The following is a 16,080-nucleotide window of genomic DNA, read 5'->3' on the forward strand; positions in this document are numbered from 1 at the left end:
CCAGCACCCAGCGGGATGTTCATGCACTTGACACGGAGGGAGGGCGTCTAACACACGCAGGGGACAAGCCCGATCGGCAAGGTGGTGACCCAGTGACCACCGAGCTTCCGTCAACTGATACTGTGTGTGTGGCCCACACCAAGAAGATGGCCGGCCACCGGCCCAAGAAGGGGTCGGGACCAGGGCCTCCCTGGCGGGGGTAGGGTTCTCACCACCCAGGCAGCCCCCGGGGTCACGGGACTCAGCTCCAAGCCATCCGAAAGGGCTTCTTAAACGGTCTCGTCGTCCTAGCCAACTCTCCTCTTCATCAATGCGTAAAAATCATTAGGCACGGGTCCCGAGACCCCGATCGTAAACCGGCAGGTCCCTGGGGCCTGCGCCCGTTCGGCGAATGGCATCCATCCGGAGGCTCGTCCGCAGCCCCCCGCGCCCCCGCCCCGCCCGGCCCTGCGCTCGAGCCTCTTCCCGATCGATTTTATGAAAGCAGTTAGGGGTTTGCAGTGTTTCCGCCAGCGCTTTTATGCCCCTGTTTAAAAATTCTTAATTAAGCAGGTTTTTTCTGTTTACACTTGAACTAATTACACTTTTAAAACCAACAATAAAACATTAGGCCCAGGCTATTAAGGGCTTCGGCAGAGGCCTGCGATGCAGCCCATTCGAGCAATTCAGGAACTGGGTCCTTCCGCGGCAGATAGGGGCGCCCGGTGGCAGGCGGGTGCCCGGCTTCGCTCAAGAGGGTCCCTGAGTCTTATCCGCCTTCCTGGAGGGTGGGGTGGGGGACAGCAGGCAGCCGCCCGGGCCTGGCTTCCGCCCACCCCCCCCCCGCGGTTGACGGAGCTATTGATCGCCCGGCCCTCCCCACGGCCCATCCTTCCGGGGATCCTCGAAGCACCAGGGTCTGTGCCAGGCGGGGCCCAGGGAGCGCGGGAGGCCGCCGGGGCCCAGGCGGGGTGCTTGGGGCCGGGGCAGCGGGGGCCATCGGGGCCAGCTCAGCACCCGAGCTGGGGGCCTGTACAGGGCACCATCGGGGCCAATGGGCATTTTCTGTAGGACCAGCGGTCCCTGTTCCGTGTGGGATGAAGCCCCCATGCCTCTGGCCATCATCTGAAGCTCTGCCCGAGCTGCACCCAGCCCCCCCCCCGGGCCAGCCTTGCCCCCCACCGCGTGGGCAACTCTCCCCGGGTCACTTGTAGTGATTCCACATACTCTAGACAAGCCCTAGACAGTGGCTCACGGGTTTCCTCGTAGGGGAAGCTTTCTGGACACTGCAGCTCCCGGGGACCAGCCGGGTGGCCACCAGGAAAGCTTCCATACCTGATGTCTGCCTTGCCTGCGGTGCAGTTCCGGACCCTCGGGGTTTCCGGCTGTGGGACCTTATTCTGTCCCCACGAGTCACCAGGTGACCTCCAGCAACACAGGGACCACTCTGAAGATAGCCAACAGGGCCCTGGGGGCCCACTGGGGGCCTTGGCCCAAGCCCACCAGGCCCCGTGGAAGGTTCCAGGCCCACAGGCCACTGCATTCCTCTCCCGACAGCCCCTCTCCATTGCCCCAGGCCCCTGACTTGGCCAGCTTCACTGGCCTCAGGGCCCTTCTGTGTCCCCATCAGCCACCTATCTCCCAGCTAGAGACGCTGTCCACTGGCCCTCGTCTGGCCCCCACAGTTAGTCCTTCCAACAATCTCCATCCTGTGTTCTGAGTCTCCCTGGAAGGGGCTGCCCCTGCAGCCTCCCTATGGCCTCGACTCCTCCTGGGCCTGCACCTCTGCTCTCACTCCTTTGGACCAGGCTGCAAAGGGCCAGAGAGTAAATAAGTTCAGCTTTCTGGGCCGGACGGTCTTTGTGAGGACAGCTCAGCTCTGCCCTTGTAGTGAAAGCACCGTAGGTGATGTAGAAGTGAGTGGGCGTAGCTGTGTGTCAATAAACTTTATTGATAAAAACAGGCCAAGGGCCACATTTGGCCCTCAGGCCATAGTTTGCTAACTCTTGATCTAGACCACCCCCAACACTGACCTCAGGGGGCTCTTTCTCACTCTCAGACCTGGTGCATACCTCCCCTGAGCTAAACCTTTTCTCTGCCTCTTCATTGGTGGGGGACAAAGGTCCCACTCTCCTGTCTTGGCTTGGAAGGCTCTTCAGGGCTTTGGCCTAGCCTGCCATCACTGCTGCCATTTACAGCCATGCTTTCTCTCTCACTGATGCTGTTTCCTCTGTCATCCACCTTTATCACCAGGCAAACTCCTACTCATCCCTCAAAGCCCCAGCTCCAATGCCCCCTCCTCTGCGAATCCTCACCTGGGTCCCAAGCATGGCTTTTGACCATAACTTCTCCCCTGCTCCACCCCCAACCCAGCCTTGCCACCTGGGCTTAAAAATATCTGTGTCCAGCCCTGTCTCCTCCCAATCCCAGGGATTCTTCCAAACCATGTCTTGGCCATGGGAGTGCTTTACCCAAGCCAGCCAATTGTGTAGTACCTCCTCCCTCTGGTTGTGCTAATTGGTCTAGAAATGGGCATGTGACCCACACTGGCCAATAAAAGCCCTTCCTTGGGGTTTTTCAGTCAGAGGCAGCAAGGAGGAATCCTTCCCTCCCTTAACGAGAAAACAGAAGGCTGTGTGCTTGGCACCGTGGGGACTCTTGCAGGGCAGCTGGACTGGGAGAACGAATAGGGCCCCTCTTTCATGCAGACAACTTGAAATCAATTACCATCATCACCAACACAGAGCAGGTGTTTCACAGACGGAACAAACACATAACCACAGCTCCCTTTTCCTCCCCAATCTCCTACTAATTTCCTCCACAGCTCATATCACCATCTCGTCTGCCTTACATTCAAAATATTCAGTTATTCCTTGAGTGTCTCTCCCACTAGAATGCCTGTCTATTCACAGCTGTCTCCAGGCCCCAGGATGCAGGAACCGAGGCATAACGGGTGGGGCTTTGCTGCAAAATGAAAATGCAGGACCGTCTGTTCCGAGAGCAAGAAATGATGCGTCGTTAAAGGTGCTAAGATACAAAGCTTTTTCCTTTCTCCCTCGGTGTGTGTCTCTCCCCTTGTCATGGTTTTTTTAACACTTGCGATTCCATGTCTTTCTAGGTCAGGAAAAATGAAAAGTTTGAATGATCAGCAGGAACATTACCACCTGTTTTGTGCAATTCAGGTCGTGCATGCAAACAGATGCAAGATCGCGTACCTCGTACGCGCAGCATCGCCAAAAACACAGTTTGGATTTTGTAGCCTGCGCCGGCATAAGTGTTTCGTTCTCATCAGAACAGATGAAACACAGCCCCAAACCTGGGTGTTTTCACTTCACTTCTGGACATGTGAACATTCTGCCAATGCTGTGGACGCTGGTGGTGCAGACAGGGCAGCAGGAACGTGGGGGCTCGCATTCCGTGCGTGAGTCCTGAGCTCACATCCTGCTCTGTGGTCCCAGTGGCCATCACTTACTAAACACAAGGTCAGAGATCAAATGATTAAGAGTCTCAAGAGGGTGGCAGCAGGGTGTTAAACCAAGGGTAGAACCCTCGGCGACTACATAGGTCGGCGGCCTGCAAAGCCAGCCCCGCTAGAGAGGCCTGGTACACAGCAGGTGCTCAATAAATGCTTGTTGTGAGAGTGATGGAAGTTGGAGATCATCTAATCCCAGGGGCACAAACAGTTTCCGCAGCCTCAGAGGCTATGAATGGTGTCCCGGCTGCAAGGCAAGATCGGGATGAGAGGGGTTGACTGCGGGGGGTGTCCTCTGCGATGATCTGAATAGTGGCCCCCAAAGACACCCATCCCTAATCCGCGGGCCCTGAGGATGTGTCACCTCATGAGGCAGAGGGGACTTTGCAGGTGGGATTAAGTTGAAGGTCCCTGAGATGGGGGGGATCCTGGATTCCCTGGAGGGGGGGCTAGTGTCATCACAAGGTCCTTATAAGAGGGAGGCGGGAGGGTCAGAGGCGGAAAGAGTTGGAGATGCTGCGCTGCTGGCTATGAGGATGGAGGACAGGGCCGCGAGCCAGGGATGCGGCGCCTCTAGAAGCTGGAAAAGGCGGGAACCGATGCTGCCCTGGAGCCTCCGGAAGGACCAGCCCTGCCCACGCCTGGATTTAGCCCCGTGAGACCCACGTCCGAGTTCTGAACTTGAGGACTGAGAGAGAATGAACATGTGTGGTTTAAAGCCCTAAGTTTGTGGAGTTTGTTACAGCAGCAACAGGAAACTCATACACCCCCAACCTGCATGCTCCCGCCTCCCCGCTGCGGAGGGAACCCCTGTTTCATCCGTCCGAACCGTTAGTCTTCTGCAAATTGATTCTTTGAAAAAAGCGGTTCTGCCACTACGTGCAAAGATTTGAAGCCCCGGTCTGACCCCATCTGCCAACCACTCAGACAGGGAAACTGAGGAGAAGGGGGCAGCAGGGGGTTTGAACGATGGTCTGACTGAGCTGGGCTGAGCATCCGCCTCCTCAAACCTCTCGGTTTCACACCCCCACTTTCTCAGGTGCACGTTCAGGAGAGTAATGGGGCAGCCTCTGTGGAAAACAGTTTGGTGGCTCCTCAAAAAGATAAACATAGAATTATCACACGATCCAGCAATCCCACTCCCACGCATACACCCAGAAGAATTGAAAGCAGGGACTCAAATAGACATTTGCACACCCATGTTCACGACAGCGTGATTCAAAACAGCCTAAAGGTGGAAGCAACCCAAATGTCCATCAACAGATGATGGATGAACACAATGTGGTCCGTCTATACGGTGGCACATCACTCAGCCACGAAAAGGAGAGAAGCCCTGACCCTCGCCACAACATGGATGGACCCTGAGAACACGATGCTCAGCGAGAGAAGCCAGACGCAGAAGGACACACAGTGTGTGATTCCATGGATGGGAAACGTCCAGAACAAGCAGATGCATAGACACAGAGAGTGGGTTCCTGGTTATCAGGGGCTGGGGAGGGGGATGGGGTGACTGCTGATGGGGACGGGCCTTCCTTTGGGGTGATGGAATGCTCTGGAACTAGAGGTGATGTTTGCTCACAGCTGTGAATGTGCTGAAAATCGCTGAACTGTTCACTGTAACGTAGTTAGCTCTACATGAAGTCAATTTTACCTCTATGTTTAAAAATCCAGGGTTGCAACCTGAGGCTCCGTTGCCCATGCCGATCGCTGCCCTGGGGGTGGGACCGCGAGGCCACACGGGCGACCGTGCAACTTCTGAGGGATCCAGGGAAGAGGCCCCTGCGGCTGCCCCACCTCACAGCCCCTCCCACGATGCCCTAGGATTCCAGTTCCTCCACCTCCAAAACTTCTCATTTTTTTTCCTGTCTGCGTTTTAAAGCCGTTCTGATGGATGTGAAACCTTTGATATTTGTAGCAGAAACTGGAGGCTGGGGGCTTCGACCCCTCCAACTCCCACCCACCAGGCTCCAGCTCCTGGGAGAACTGCCTGGTTTTCAGGCAGGGGTGGGGTGGGGAGACTGTGGGGGTGAGGCTCCGCTCTGGGTGCAGCCAGGTGAGGGGATGTTCCTCCTTTTCTCCTCAGTGTCTCCTCCCCAGCACTGGGGCTGGGGGCCTCCCTGCACCTCAGCACCCCGGCTACTGTCCAGCAGAGCCCCACCTTCCCTCTGGGACACCGGGGTGGCCTGGGCCACGTAAGGACTCAGGTGGGAGCACTTGGTCAAGGATCAGCATCTCGCCTCCTGGGAGGCCCTGGGTGGGACCCCAGCCACACACAATGAGCGGCTGGTCCACCTGGAGCGTGTGGCAGCCGTTCCCAGCCTGACATCAGGGTGGCCCCACCGCCCCAGCGCTGCCAACCAAGACACCCTGGGGGTGGCCTGGGCTGAGTCTGCTTCCTGAGCGAGGGGACCCAGAGATGTCCCACTGTGCAGGGCTCCTGTGTCCAGCATGACCTTGGGCCAGGGCCGGGGAGCCGTCGGGGAGGAGAGGCTGCAGGTCAGCGCGTCACCCCCTCCCCAGTGTGGGGAGGGGACAGTGGGCAGGCAGGGCCGAAGCAGCCCCCCAATCTGTGCTGAGTGGGTGTGAATTCTGGGCTCAAGGGGTTGTCAGCCCAAAGCTGCAAGTGGACCCAGGTCAGGGCAGGGCGGGGAGGCAGTCAGCTCAGAACCAGCAGGGACGTGGGGGACAGGCCTGGTGGGCCCAGGGCCTGGAGGGGAAGGATGGGGGACACAGGCAGGAGGTGGGAGACACTGGCCTGGGTGGGGGGCTGTGGCTGGAAGGGGAAGATGGGGGCGGCCGGAGGCAGGGGTACCGTCAGGGGCTGGTGTCTGCGGTGGTCCAAGCCCCCTGCCCGCGGCTGCCACGTCTCTGGCTCAGCCGTCTTCCTGCGGGCGGGGGGGAGCGTTTCTGAGAAGGAGAAGCAGTCCCTCAGGGTCTCTGGGTTTCTCAGAACTGTCTCCACCTCTTCTCAGAACTACCTCCTCCAGACCCATCCCCGGGCCCCAGCCTAACGCACATCAAACTACCACCTGCGGGCTCTGGGGAGGGGGTGTGCTCCCTGTGCCTCAGGGGGTGGAAGCGGTCGGAGAGGTGGCTGGGCTCAGACAAGGGCATGCCAGTCGGTGCAACCATTTCAGAGCTGGGAAAACTGAGTTTCAAAGATACGCAGACCTGCTGCAGGCTGTTCCCGGGAGTTTAGAGAGACGCCGGGGCCCCTAAGGGGAAGAGGCAGCCCCTCCCTCCTCACCCCTCCCTGCCTGCCTGCCTTCCACACATCCAGGCTCTGGGGACACACCCGGGGCAGGGGGCCCAGCCTCCCCTGCAGGAGGTGAAGCTATAATGAGGGTGGAGCTCATTTTACATGGGTAACCTCATCTCTGGCACCAGTCTGCGGCTCCAAGATCAGAAGACTTCCTCAAGGCACAAACCACCCCCATTTTACAGATGGGGAAACTGAGAATCAGAGAGCCCAGTGGCTGGCCCAAGGCCCCCAGGGGCCAGTGGGACTGGCTGCTCTGGCAAGTCTGCACAGGACCCCACTCAGCCGCTCCCTGACCATCATTTTCCAAAGTCGTCGTTTTTCTCTAACCACCAGCATCCTTCCCGCCAGGTCCAGAGAGGAAGGTCAGTTGGCCCAAGGAACAGGGGCACCAGGGAAGCCCCTCTCAGCCGCCCTGGGCAGATGTGATTATTGCTGTTGTTGCTGTTATTGTTCGCCTGGCGCTCAGCCAGACCCAGATGGGGAATCTGAAGCCTGGAGGAGGCTCCCTGCCCTGAGCCCTCAGGCTGGGGAGTTTGTGTACCGTCTCCCCGTGGCAGAGCTCATAGAGGGATCACACACAGCTGCCCCTGCTTGCAGACCCCTATTAGCAACCTCTTTTCCATCCACAGGAAGCCCCACTGCACAGATGGGTAAACTGAGGCCAGTCAGGTGGGGGAGCCGCCCGCCTGGGTGGCTCTTTGATGCTGGGCCAGCAGCAGTTTGCTTCCAGACCTGGCCGAGTTCACAGCAGCAGCCAGATACTGTCGGCACACGTGCAGGGCTGGGATTCCAGCTCAGCGGCTGGGCCTGAAATATGTTTATGAATAATAATTCCAGGCAGCCCTGAGCCATCAGGATCGAAGCCTTCTGTCTGGGTTCAGGCAGCTGTGAAGGTAGGGGTGGGGACACATTACCACCTGTGCTTCTCCGCAGGCCGATGGAGGGGTCCCTCCCTGATTTTCCAACGCCCTCCCCTTAAAATTGGACCCTAGAGACTTCCCTGGTGGTCCAGTGGTTAAGACTCCGAGCTTCCAATACAGGGGGTGCCCGTTCGATCCCTGGTCAGGGAACTAACATCCCACACGCCTGGCAGCAAGGCAAAAAAAAAAAAAAAAAAAAAATTGAATCTGAATCTGGCCACTTCTCTCCACCCCTGTACCCCCCGTCCATGACGCCCCTGGTTTCCTGCCTGGACCTTGATCCCCCACCTCCTCCTTCCTTTCCTCCTGCCTGGGACAGCCTCCATGGGGAACCAGAAGGGATTTCCAAAAGACAATTGCATTGTTGCCTGCCCCCCACCTTCTGGAAGCCCCCCATGGCTCCCTCCCTTCTCAGTAAAATCCAAATCCCCGACCACCCCACTCACTTTTCCAACCCGGGTTTTGGGGCTCTTCCACTCCCCATCCCTCACTCTGCCTGCCTCAGGGCCTTTGCACGTGCAGATCTGATCCGGGTCTTCTTGTCACCTAGGCAGCTCCTTTTCCTTACTCAAAGTCCTCTCCTTGGGGAGACTTCCCTGCCCCCCCAAGCAGAGCCTCCAATACCCCTTAGGCTCCACCCCCCACCCCCATCCCTCCCTCGCACCCCACTCTGCCCCACAGCCCTGGAAGCAGTCCGTGTCCAGTTCTGTCTGCCACCAGCCTCCGGGACCTCGAGACAGCGACTTTTCTTGTCTCAATTTAATCCAAATTCTTCCCGGGTTGGGGAATATTTGCTACCTGAGCCCTGCCCTCAAAGAGGGGAGACCTTGCCTGACTCGCCTAGGCCCAGGCCACGCCCCATATCGACCACGTCCACACGTAAATTCAGCGCGCTTGCCACCACCCCCACGCAAGCCGTAAGCCGCCCCTCCAGAGCTCTGCTCCTGACCAAATGCCCCATCCCGCTTCCCTCCCTGCGACTCCAGAATGGTTCCAGGTTTGGGGGCTTTCGGGAGCCCCTTCATACCGCCCCCACTCTCCACCCCTTCCTGGTGGCATCAATTTGCCCCCGGTCACCCTCCACCTCAGCCCTTCCTCCTCCAGGTCTCTGTCCAATGCCCCCACCTCCAGGAAGCCCTCCCTGAATCTTTCACAGTTTTCTAGTTAGACCTTCATTTGTTTGTCTCTATCACAGAACAAGGTCACTTCCGATGTCCTCACTGCAATGTTCCCAGTGCCCAGACCGGGGGTTAGTACTTAGGAGGTATTCACAATATCTTTGTGTAAACATGCAGTAATGCGGGGTCTCAGTCCCCACTTGGAGGGTTCCTGAAGACCCCTGCCTGGCCCGTTGGCCTTGGCAGGGCAAAGGTCTGCCAGGCTGGGCTTGTCTGGAGGGGTGTCCTGGGAGCTGCCTGCACCCTTCACGCCCTAGGATCCCCCCAGCCTGTTCAAGCCCACTGACCCCTGAAGACTTGGGGTGCCCTCTTCCCTGGCAGAGTTTGGGGTGCAGGGCCTCCTGGGGGATTCTCCACCCCCCTCCTGGCCCCTGCCCTGATACAGCAGGTGCACAATCAATGCCACAGTGACCACCCCCAAAGTCCCAGCCCTCAGAGCAGGAGGCGCCTTGGGATGTGTTTAAACTACATCCTAGAGCTCGATGCCCGGTTCACATGACTTCCTCTGCCCCCAGCTGACACATTCAGAAACGGGTGCTTTGTAGCCCTTTGCCAGGATTAAATGAAGTGATACTTTGGGACTTCCCTGGCAGTTCAGTCGTTAAGACTCTGCGCTTCCACTGCAGGGGGCACAGGGTTCCATCCCTGGTTGGGGAACCAAGATCCCGCATGCTGTGCGGTGCAGCCAAAAAATAAAAAAATAAAATAAAATAAAAAATTAAGTAATACTTAGCTCCAGGCTGGTCCCATGACTCGCTGGGGGGATTGTTACGTTATTACCTTACGCCTTCCTCGGCAGGATCCTTGCCCATCTGAGCAACGCCCCACTTCACAGATGTGGAAACTGAGGCCCAGAGAGGGGCTGCCCCTGCCCAGACTCCTCTGGCCGCCGGGCCTGGTTGGAAAAGATAAAGCCGTGAGCCGTTATCAGCCAGAGCGACGTGACGGATGAGCTGGAGAAATCCTCGCCGCCATCCAGCTGCCCATCGATCGGGTGCTCCAGCCTCCGTGGCCGGCCACGATTAATTTATGTGGGACTGGAGAACACTAATTAAGTCTGTTTAAGAGGAAGTTAACTTTAATGCCCTGGCCACCCGCCTCGCTCACTGTGAGAGCTGCCGGGAGTTTCCGTGGGCACCGGGGAGACCCCAGACGTGGACCAGCGGTGCCGAGTCTGGAAGGGAGCCAGCACTGGCCTGCCACATACTACCCGGCCACTGAGACCCGGCTCCCGGCCCTGCGAGATTCAGCTGTTCCAGCTGTGCACAAAGGCATGGGAGGCCCTCCTGGGTCGCACGGTAGAAGCCTCAGGCTGGCCTGGGAGGCTAGACCTGCTGTCAGGATGTGATGCAGGCAAAACCACCGCCGCTGCGAGCCAACTCCAGCCTTGGTGTGCTGGTACCTCTGAGCACGAGGACAAAGGCTGGTACAGAGTAGTTGCTCAATTAATCCTCCATTCTCAGTGAGGCTTCTCGCTCCCACTTGCACCCAGTGTTGAGTTATACATCTGGGAGGCGCAGAAACTATCAACAATTGTAAAGCAACTATACTCCAATAAAAATTAATTTAAAAAAATAAGAAAAAAAAACAAATCTGGGAGGCAGATCGGGGCCCCAGCCCTCCCCTACTTGAGCCCCCACCCCCATGCCCTCCTGCAAGAGCACAGCATCCTCAATGGACCCTGGAAACTTGGTCTCAGTCTGAGCCTCCCCTTCACACTGCAGCCGGGCAGGATTTCTAAGGAAAGGATGCCCTTTCACACCTCTGAGCCTTTGCAAGCTCTGGTCCTTCTGCCAGGAATTCCCTTCCCTCTTCACTCAGAAAATACCAACTTTTGCATCCTTCAAGCCCTCCCCCAGGCCCGGCCCTCAGCCCCTCTCTGACCCCCTGCCCCATCCCTGGATCTCTCTCTCTGATCCCACCCTTGACCTCCAGGGGGTTGGAAATGTCTGTGCCCAGCTCTGCCTCCACTCCATCTGGACTCACCAGCTGGGGCTCCAGGTCACCCAGGGAACCGAGGGGTGCACCTGGGGGCACGAGTGAATGAATGAACAACTGACAAATTCTCACAACAACCCCGCAGTGAGAGATTATTGTCATTGTTGTGATTCGTGCCTGCTGGGCAGGCCTGCTGCATTTGTGGAGCCTCAGTTTCCCCATCTGTAAAATGGGCACTGCAGCCCTCAGAGGCTGGACCAGAACCAGGACAAGAGGCCACAGCTGGGAGAGCTGAAGACACTGCCAGCTGGCCTCCCCAGGGCCCTTTGGACGTGCCCACTGAGGGGACCAGCTGAAACTTCACACAGTCCCAGGCTGGGAGGGCCGGAGCTCAGCCTTCAGAGTGAGCAACAGGCAGAGGGGTGACTGAGGGTACCAAGGCAAGGAGGGTGTGGGCCTCGAGACCTTGGCCCCGGGGCCATGACCCTGTGGGCAGTGGGCAGTGGGGAGCCCTGGCAGGTTGTAGAGCAGGAGAGGGCCCTGGTTGGATGACTGGTAGAAATGGCTCGGGTGAGGGACTTCCCTGGTGGTCCAGTGGTTAGAACACGGCATTTTTCACTGCCGAGGGCCCAGTTCGATCCCTGGTCAAACAGTGGGATCAAACAAGCCATGTGGCCAAAAAAAAAGAAAAGAAAAGAAAGAAATGTCTTGGGTGGGAGAGATGGAGACCAGGAGTCTAAATCCTGGCTTTGACATTTGCCTGCGTGTAACGCAGCCACACGGTGCCTCAGTGTCCCCTTCTGGACAAGGGAGACAATGATTGTGTCCATGACAGACTTGGGACCTGCTGGCCAAAGAAGTCAGCAAGGGTCTTGGGAGAGGAGGAGGGAACAAAATTGGCCCCAGGTCAGCAGGGACCTAGACATTCCTCAGGGGAGAGGCGCCCACCTCCCTCCGTAGATGCTTTGCCTCCCTGAAGGAGAATAAAGCAGCAAACCCCGAAAATCTCAGAATCCTGACATCCTGAAATGCCCAAATCTCCATGTCCCAGAACTCCGAGATCCCGGAATCCCAGCGTCTGGGATGAGCGGTACCACTGGTGCCACGGAGTCTGTGTCCCTTTACACCTTTCTTCCAACCCTCATTCCTGCGTCTTGGCCATCTCCAGGCAGATTTCAATTACTACCTTATTTTTAGAGCTTTTTAAAATAAAAACTTATTTCATTTATTTTACTTTGGTGTACCTATTTTTGTTCATACTTTTCTTAAATTTATTAGTAACCCATTTCAGTGGAAATTTGATGGAAAATAGCTTTCACTTATTTGAATAACAAACAGAGCAATGAAGAATTGCAGGTATAATAACATCTATGGATAGTCAGTAGTGGTGAAAATATTAAAACAATGTATAAGCATTCAAGTCGTAACAACGTTTAAGCTTAGATCCTCAGTAAGCCACAGAGGCAGATGAAGCAGTGGAATCCAGTGATGTGACTAATTTAGTCTCTGTGGCACCCATAGGCTCATTTATTAAATGAATGTTTTTTGTTTGTTGGTTTTGTGTTTTTTTTTTTTGCAGTACGCGGGCCTCTCACTGTTGTGGCCTCTCCCGTTGCGGAGCACAGGCTCCGGACGCGCAGGCCCAGCCGCTCCGCGGTATGTGGGATCTTCCCCGCGGTATGTGGGATCTTCCCGGACCGGGGCACGAATCCGTGTCCCCTGCATCGGCAGGCAGACTCTCAACCACTGTGCCACCAGGGAAGCCCGCTAAATGAATGTTTTAAATCTATCTTGATTTAGATTTTTTTTTTACGTCTTTATTGGAGTATAATTGCTTTACAATGGTGTGTTAGTTTCTGCTTTATAACAAAGTGAATCAGTTATACATATACATATGTTCCCATATCTCTTCCCTCTTGCGTCTCCCTCCCTCCCACCCTTCCTATCCCACCCCTCTAGGTGGTCACAGAGTACCGAGCTGATCTCCCTGTGCTATGCGGCTGCTTCCCACTAGCTATCTATTTTATGTTTGGTAGTGTATATATGTCCATGCCACTCTCTCACTTTGTCACAGCTTACCCTTCCCCCTCCCCATAACCTCAAGTCCATTCTCTGGTAGGTCTGTGTCTTTATTCCTGTCTTACCCCTAGGTTCTTCTTAAATTTTTTTTCTTAAATTCCATATATATGTGTTAGACAAATACAGTATTTATCTTTCTCTTTCTGACTTACTTCACTCTGTATGACAGACTCTAGGTCCATCCACCTCATTACAAATAGCTCAATTTCGTTTCTTTTTATGGCTGAGTAATATTCCATTGTATATATGTGCCACATCTTCTTTATCCATTCATCTGATGATGGACACTTAGGTTGTTTCCACCTCCGGGCTATTGTAAATAGAGCTGCAATGAATATTTTGGTACATGACTCTTTTTGAATTATGGTTTTCTCAGGGTATATGCCCAGTAGTGGGATTGCTGGGTCATGTGGTAGTTCTATTTTTAGTTTTTTAAGGAACCTCCATACTGTTCTCCATAGTGGCTGTACCAATTCACATTCCCACCAGCAGTGCAAAAGTGCTCCCTTTTCTCCACACCCTCTCCAGCATTTACTGTTTCTAGATTTTTTTTTTTTTTTTTTTTTTTTTTTTGCGGTACATGGGCCTCTCACTGTTGTAGCCTCTCCCGTTGCGGAGCACAGGCTCCGGACTTGCAGGCTCAGCAGCCATGGCTCATGGGCCCAGCCCTCCGCGGCACATGGGATCTTCCCGGACCGGGGCACGAACCCGTGTCCCCTGCATCGGCAGGCGGACTCTCAACCACTGCGCCACCAGGGAAGCCCTGTTTCTAGATTTTTTGATGATGGCCATTCTGACCGGTGTGAGATGATACCTCATTGTAGTTTTGATTTGCATTTTTCTAATGATTAGTGATGTCGAACATCCTTTCATGTGTTTGTTGGCAGTCTGTATCTCTTCTTTAGAGAAATGTCTATTTAGGTCTTCTGCCCATTTTGGATTGGGTTGTTTGTTTTTTTGTTATTGAGCTGCATGAGCTGCTTGTAAATTAATCCTTGGTCAGTTGCTTCATTTGCAAATATTTTCTCCCATTCTGAGGGTTGTCTTTCCATCTTGTTTATGGTTTCCTTTGCTGTGCAAAAGCTTTGAAGTTTCATTAGGTCCCACTTATTTATTTTTGTTTTTATTTCCATTTCTCTAGGAGGTGGGTCAAAAAGGATCTTGCTGTGATTTATGTCATAGAGTGTTCTGCCTATGTTTTCCTCTAACAGTTTGATAGTTTCTGGCCTTACATTTAGGTCTTTAATCCATTTTGAGCTTATTTTTGTGTATGGTGTAGGGAGTGAATTAATCTCATACTTTTACATGTACCTGTCCAGTTTTCCCAGCACCACTTATTGAAGAGGCTGTCCTTTCTCCATTGTACATTCCTGCCTCCTTTATCAAAGATAAGGTGACCATATGTGTGTGGGTTTATCTCTGGGCTTTCTATCCTGTTCCATTGATCTATCTTTCTGTTTTTGTGCCAGTACCATACTGTCTTGATAACTGTAGCTTTGTAGTATAGTCTGAAGTCAGGGAGCCTGATTCCTCCAGCTCTGTTTTTTGTTCTCAAGATTGCATTGGCTATTCGGGGTCTTTTGCGTTTCCATACAAATTGTGAAATTTTTTGTTCTAGTTCTGTGAAAAATGTCAGTGGTAGTTTGATAGGGATTGCATTGAATCTGTAGATTGCTTTGGGTGGTATAGTCATTTTCACAGTGTTGATTCTTCCAATCCAAGAACATGGTATATCTCTCCATCTATTTTATCATCTTTAATTTTTTTCATCTGTGTCTTATAATTTTCTGCATACAGGTCTTTTGTCTCCTTAGGTAGGTTTATTCCTAGATATTTTATTCTTTTTGTTGCAATGGTAAATGGGAGTGTTTTCTTGATTTCACTTTCAGATTTTTCATCATTAGTGTATAGGAATGCCAGAGATTTCTGTGCATTAATTGTATCCTGCTACTTTACCAAATTCATTGATTAGCTCTAGTAGTTTTCTGGTAGCCTCTTTAGGATTCTCTATGTATAGTATCATGTCATCTGCAAACAGTGACAGCTTTACTTCTTCTTTTCCGATTTGGATTCCTTTTATTTCCTTTTCTTCTCTGATTGCTGTGGCTAAAACTTCCAAAACTATGTTGAATAAGAGTGGTGAGAGTGGGCAACCTTGTCTTGTTCCTGATCTTAGTGGAAATGCTTTCAGTTTTTCACCATTGAGGACGATGTTGGTTGTGGGTTTGTCATATATGGCCTTTATTATGTTGAGGAAAGTTCCCTCTATGCCTACTTTCTGGAGGGTTTTTATCATAAATGGGTGTTGAATTTTGTCAAAAGCTTTCTCTGCATCTATTGAGATGACCATATGGTTTTTCTCCTTCAATTTGTTAATATGGTGTATCACATTGATTGATTTGCGTATATTGAAGAATCCTTGCATTCCTGGAATAAATCCCACTTGATCATGGTGTATGATCCTTTTAATGTGCTGTTGGATTCTGTTTGTTCGTATTTTGTTGAGGATTTTTGCATCTATGTTCGTCAGTGATATTGGCCTGTAGTTTTCTTTCTTTGTGACATCCTTGTCTGGTTTTGGTATCAGGGGGATGGTGGCCTCATAGAATGAGTTTGGGAGTGCTCCTCCCTTTGCTATATTTTGGAAGAGTTTGAGAAGGAAAAAATATGAAACACTTCACGAATTTGCGTGTCATCCTTGTGCAGGGGCCATGCTAATCTTCTCTGTATCGTTCCAATTTTAGTATATGTGTTGCCGAAGCGAGCACTAGATTTTTTTTTTTTTTTAATGGCAGAATCTGGGGACTTCCCTGGCTGTCCAGTGGTTAGGGCTCCACGCTCTCACTGCCGAGGGCCCGGGTTCAATCCCTGGTCGGGGAACTAAGATATCGTAAGCTGCACGGTGCAGCCAGAAAAAAAAAAAAGGGCAGAATCTGGAGCAAGGAAGTGGGAGAGCTTCACGATGTGTATTTTCTGTTCCTGGACCTCAGAAACTCCAGTCATGGGTTCCCCAAAAGCTGAGCCCAAGACCAGGGCTGAGTGAGGCTGGTTATCCAGGAGCCCACCCAGGAAAGATCTTGAAGGACACACCCCAGAATGGTCACTGTCAAGGACAAATGACGGGCACTTATCCATCAGGTCATGGAGGGATATTGCCCCTCACCTCCAGTCCCTCCAGAAGCACATAGGAGGCCTCAGTCTCGCTGGGAAGAGGCAGCTGCAGCTATGCTGAAATTACACGGGCCACGGAGT

General features: G+C 53.5%; 1 non-coding gene across 1 annotated transcript; it reads right to left on the reverse strand.

The window, feature by feature from the left end:
* Window positions 1–15,489: 15,489 nt before the first annotated feature.
* Window positions 15,490–15,596, reverse strand: LOC116752450. Its single transcript, XR_004349516.1, has one exon. It is a non-coding gene; the product is annotated as a U6 spliceosomal RNA (small nuclear RNA).
* Window positions 15,597–16,080: the final 484 nt, after the last annotated feature.

The sequence above is a fragment of the Phocoena sinus genome, chromosome 3, assembly GCF_008692025.1.
Source record: "Phocoena sinus isolate mPhoSin1 chromosome 3, mPhoSin1.pri, whole genome shotgun sequence".
NCBI lineage: Eukaryota > Metazoa > Chordata > Mammalia > Artiodactyla > Phocoenidae > Phocoena > Phocoena sinus.